Source organism: Aulostomus chinensis, chromosome 4 (genome assembly GCF_037954235.1).
Source record: "Aulostomus chinensis isolate RoL2024-O1b breed Wild chromosome 4, RoL_Achi_v1.0, whole genome shotgun sequence".
Classification (NCBI taxonomy): domain Eukaryota; kingdom Metazoa; phylum Chordata; class Actinopteri; order Syngnathiformes; family Aulostomidae; genus Aulostomus; species Aulostomus chinensis.
Genome location: NC_141323.1, coordinates 2,213,993 through 2,220,040, shown reverse-complemented (window position 1 = coordinate 2,220,040; position 6,048 = coordinate 2,213,993). Strand labels below are relative to the sequence as shown.

Here is a 6,048-nt window from a genome sequence, read left to right as displayed (position 1 = left end):
TACTAAGCAGGATTTTGATAATGCAGAGCTTGTTACAGTCTGTTTAGAATGAGAATTCATGGTATTAAGAAGTAGTAAGAAGTAGTAGTAGTACAACTATTAAGAAGAAGAAACATCTGTGGGCAGGATTTTGATAATGCAGAGCTTGTTACAGTCTGTTTAGAATGAGAATTCATGGTATTAAGAAGTAGTAAGAAGTAGTAGTAGTACAACTATTAAGAAGAAGAAACATCTGTGGGCAGGATTTTGATAATGCAGAGCTTGTTACAGTCTGTTTAGAATGAGAATTCATGGTATTAAGAAGTAGTAAGAAGTAGTAGTAGTACAACTATTAAGAAGAAGAAACATCTGTGGGCAGGATGCCTGTCGTTGGTATTCAAATGTCAGCTTTAGCTCCATTTTTTCCTTCCTTCCACTTTGTTGTCCTTACTAAGGTTTTTCCCTCCAGTCTAAATTTTTGCTTGTGTTGTACGTCGCTTTGGACAAAAGCATCTGCGAAATGAAACTGAAGAATTGTAGAATTTAATATTGGTGGCTACATTTAACAGAATAGGTTTTCCTCCGTAATGCAGAAAAGATTATTCTTTTACTCATTGTTCAGAGGCCCTGGTTGACAGGTGCACTGGCAGCAGGGGCTGAAAATTGATGGCGTTTTTCCTAATTTACCAAGTCAGTGCAGTTAGGTGTGATATGAAATACTATATTAATTCCCTAAAGTGATGACTGAATTTCACCATAAGGGTCAATAAACAATAAGTGGAAGTCTGAATCCTGACAGTTGCATCCTGGCAGGCCACTGTTTGCCCTTTAGCTCCCCCTTGTGGTTTTTTTGCCAGATAGGACCATGGGGGTAAACCAGTCCATTGTGGTGAAGAGGGAGCTGAGCCAGAAGGTGAGGCTCTCGATTTACTGGTCAATCTACGTTCCAACCCTCACCTACGGTCATGAGCTTTGGGTAATGACCGAAAGAACGAGATCGCGGATAGAAGCGGCCGAAATGAGTTTCCTCCGTAGGGTGGCTGGGCTCTCCCTTAGAGATAGGGTGAGAAGCTCAGTCATTCAGGAGGGGCTCAGAGTAGAGCCGCTGCTCCTCCATGTCAAGAGGAGTCAGTTGAGGTGGTTCGGGCATCTGGTAAGGATGCCTCCTGGACGCCTCCTTCAGGAGGTGTTCCAGGCATGCCTAACCGGGAGGAGGCCCCGAGGCCGACCCAGGACACGCTGGAGGGATTATATCTCTCGGCTGGCCTGGGAACGCCTCGGGATTCCCCTGGAAGAGCTGGCTGGTGGAAGTGGCTGGGGAGAGGACGGTCTGGGCTTCCTTGCTGAGGCTGCTGCCCCCACGACCCAGACCCACCAGATAAAGCAGAGGAGGAGGACAACGACCATGGGGGCGGCATGGCTCAGAGAGAGAGTGGCTGTCTAGCAACTGAAGGGTCCCTGGTTCGATTCCTCACTTCCCCTGGTAACCATGTCAAAGTATCCTTGAGCAAGATACTGAGCCCCTAATTCCTCCTGATGGCCCTGTGATGGACTGGCGACCCATCCAGGGTGAACCCTGCGTCTTGTCCAATGTAAGTTGGGATAGGCTCCAGACCCTCAGCGACCCTTAATGGATAAGTGGTATTGAAAATGGATGGATGGACCTGGGTCATATCAAGCCTCTTCAAAGATGATCTAAATGCTGCTTCAATAATTCTCAAGACTGGAAAAACTTCAGAATGCCTGTCATGGTCATATTGAAACTTTAAATAAAATTAAGAATATTCTCGTGTTTTTTCAAGATTTCTAGCAATGCTTACATAATAAGACGACTAGTAATGCTGTTGATCTCTGATGGTATGTGTAAATTGTTATAAACATACCATCATCAGCTCAAACAATACAATCTTTTCACATGAGATTTGTGTATCATCCTGGTGAGGAGCTATCCAGTCTAGTGTGGTGCTGAATACTCTAACGTGCTTCCCTTCTCCTGTGTGATCAAATTCAATGTATTTGATGTCGAAAATTACCGATGTAACTATAAAGACAACACGGTACGAACTGGCATCGTGTTTATTTTCACAATACGATCGATGTATCATTCATTATCTACGGACCCTGTATTTGATTTCCTCTTTAAAATGTTTTAAAGCCACTGATTCGTTAGTTTCGAATCTAATTTCAAAGTTAATGTTCAGAAAATTTGATAAAAAAAAAGAAGAAAAGATGCAGGTCGGGTCCAAAACGAAGCAATCCAATTGTGTTTTTAACATAGAAAAGCATAATTTTTTCAGATTTTCAATCAATACATTGATCTGTCCGTCACTTCCTCCGGTTCTCATCAACATGACAAGTCTGAATAAATTTCTTTTTCACAATAAATTTCTTCAAATTTGGTAGCAACATCCACTGGGACTCAGGAATGAACTGAAAATATTTTGGTGGTCAAAGGTCAAGGTCAGTGTGATAGAAGCATGCAACTACTCTGCATAGTATCATAGTATATCTAGTTGTTTTTTTTTACTTATTATATTATTTCTCTTATTATTTTTTGTTTTATGTACTTAAGACTTTCATGAAAGTCATTTTCACATCTTACTGCCAGATTATATTGACATATTTCTACATCCAGAGGGTGTACGGAAGTATGGACACAGTGTTCCAACAGCGCTGTCAAATATAAAACGATGAAAAAAGCAGATCAAATTGCAACGAAGTAATCAAATCTGTTTGTCAAAAGACTGAGTGGGGAGCTGCTCAGGGAATTGGTGTCCCCCTTACCTCTTCATGTGGTCCAACATCGCGTCCCTCTCTCTGTTTAGAAAGGCTCCGCGAGGTCAAAAGTCATTCACAAAACAAACGTCATTTAACCTGACTCACTCCACTTTCTCCTGTCTCACTGAGAGACAGGAAGCTGACAATTCATGCACAGGGCTGGTAACAAGTTGCAATACTAACAAATAACCACAAGATGGTGTTCATGACACGATATTTCCTGAGCGTGAGCACGTCTCAAGGAAACTGCTGAAAAATTAGAAAAACACTGTTCTTTGATTTGAGGTTGTTGAGGCTGACAGTTCGACTGAGTGTTGATTTAAGCTTTCAAATTTGTCTGAAATATTTGCCTTTTCCTTTTCTTTGTCATTTATGGTTTTATTTTCTTGTGGAGGTCAGTGTACTGTAAGTGTACCATTTGTAAGCGTTTTAAACTAAGCCCCCGATTACAGCTCAGTGAAACACATCATGAATAGAATGTAGTGCCATATTGCAGCATCACTCATCCTCAAAAGCAACTTTCGGTATTTTTCAAGTGGTGCTATGAAGTGAATTCATCCCTCTTTTTGTTAGTTGTTTTTAGAGTTGATCTTGACCTTTTTTCCCCCGTTTGAATTAAAATATATTTTTCTTGGTCAAATCTAAGCTTTGTAGAACTGTTTTTTTGACAGATAAACAGGGTTAAAGCTCCATTGCATCATCTTGCTGCCCGGCCATTGACTCCTTAGGACTTTTCTTGAAGCAGCAGTCACTGATCCCTCTCTAACTGGTTATTGACCGGAACTGAAGCCAGGTTTTCACGATGCAGACCAAACAAAAGATCAGCTGAGCTACAGGGGTCCCAAAATCTCCCGGAGTGTCACCGCACATGTTCGTCTGTCAGACTTCTTATTTCTAATCTGCTGTTGCTGCTTGACTCCTAAATTAACATCAAAGCTGCAGGGAGTCACCCAAAGCTCAGTTCCTCACTTAAACCCCCAGATTCACAACCAGTGCGATGTTTGGTTTACTGATTTGGTGTCTGATCCTCATCCATATTTTTCCCTCTTTTCCTTCCTGTTTCATCATCTTTTACTTTCTCTCTGGCTGTGACGATAGCCCTGGTTTCCCCTCAAAGATCAATAGCTTCATCTCAGCTCTCAGACCAAGTTATGGAGAAGCTACTCCAACTTAATTAACGAGTGATGAGAGAACTTTTTCCCTTTAGATAAGTTTTCTTCTTTATAAACTTTATGGCATGTGACAACTGTAAGAAACCAGTTTTCTCCGGCCACTGCAAACACTCGAAGTGCTGAAGGACATCTCAAGATGAGCATTTGCTAGTTGAGGATTATTCCTCAGCTGTCCCAGAGGCCTCCCAGTCCTGATCCGACCTCCTCACCCTTCAAATCCCCTCTGTCTTCTTTGACCCCTGCTTTCCTTCAACACACAACTGGCGCTCACAGAGATAAAAAAAAAAAAATCACTCAAGCACATGCAAAATACCCCCCCACCACACACACACACACACACACACACACACACACACACACACACACACACACACACATACACACACACACACACACACACACAGCTGAGTCTGAGAAACATGAATCCAATCAGAGGGGATTGTTCAATCTGTAAACCCCCGCTGAGCTGTGAGAGTTGATGGATGATGATGTTGTGGCTGTGAGAGCTGAACTGTAGCTGTGCAGATGTACTGAAAGTTGGGAGTTGATTTATTTTGGAAGCAAACAGCTCTGGAGAACAAAGAAGCATGTATGGAATTATTCACAACGGCTTAAAAGTACTGTTTGCATTTATATTTCAACTACCGTCATTCTGAAATGACTAAATTCTAAATGTAAGATTCTTCCCACCATTAAAGCTACAGCGCTGCACCTTTGACCATCGAACAGCATTGACCGTTATTACATTACTTTATCAGAAATGTAATCATAGGCTGTTGCTCTATTTCTATTTGGTTTGATAAAATTTGTAAAAGCCACAAGATGAAATTATATACATAAATGTAATGTAGCAGAAGGCTAGCCAGACACGGACACCTGGGCCAGCATGTTACCTGAGGCACACCTGATCACTCTGCGATGCATAATGGAAGACTGTCAATTTGAAGTTGATATCGCCCCACATCAGAGATGGAATCAGTTCTATGGAGTTGTTTTTTTTTAATCAATGGAGGACCGCGTCATCCCTTGTTAACCCCAGAACACTAACGTTGGGTGACAAGATTCTTGTCATGTCATTTTATAGGGTCCCCCATTGTACCTTTCATTCATTTTATGTGACATTGCATATTTGGGAAATTAAAGAAGAGTATTTCAGTTTGGCATACAGTGTCATACTTTCATATATTTTGATGAAAACTGTATTTTATCGGGAATATTACATCAGGTAAAATATACCTGACGTTTGTGACGGTGTTACCAGTTTTTACTCTACTTTTTCTAGGGTAAGGAAAGACAAATAGACCTGCCAACAAAAAAATGCTCAACATAGCTGCTCTTGACTTATTGACTGTAATGAACATCGCTACGCCAGCAGTATGCATTGAGGAAGGACCAAGTGTATTTTGGCCATAAGTCACTGGCGTTTATGTTCTGTCCGTTGAGCACGCTCAGTATGCATCCATCATGAAGTGCAAGAATGTTGCCACGGACAAAAACTGGTATGTTATTTGAAATGCAGAGAGAGATATACTAAGCGGTCGTTAGCTTCGTCATGAGTACTTGTCTGTTCCGGTATAAAGTGTCAAAGCCGTAACTTTTTAAAGCATTCTGGCCATTTTTCCATCTTGTATCCGTAAAGCCGTTATTGAGACATCTGTCCAGGACTTTCTGGTTTAGTGCTTCTCAATTTCTTTCACATAACTGACAAAGGTTTGTCTAACCAATTGTCTAGATTTTAGCAGCCGTAAAAAAAATGCTGCTGTTCGATCTATTTAAAGTGTTTACCCAACATTAGTAAAACAGAAGTATTATTCATCATCCCTTATGAGGTTGATCATTGCGATCACATCATCATCAATTATTTTTTCTCCTGTAATCCCCAGGAAATTTGGTACCCAAATTACATGCCAATTATTTCCCAAATATATGTGGTTGGCGCTGTGCAGGTACTCGACAACAGGTTTATTTAGCAGTGAGAGTATGCAAAAAAAAAAAAATCATGCTAAATGAAATAAAAACATAAGGCTGAAAGATAAATGTACTGTAAATGTACAGGGAAGTGCAGTGTGAGGTGGGTTTATCGCTGTTAAGTACACCTTGTGTATTACATCTAGTCATG

General features: G+C 41.0%; 1 protein-coding gene across 3 annotated transcripts in view; it reads left to right on the top strand.

The window, feature by feature from the left end:
• Positions 1-6,048, top strand: part of LOC147262287 (uncharacterized) — a 38,910-nt gene that overhangs the window by 1,807 nt on the left and 31,055 nt on the right. The window lies entirely within an intron of this gene.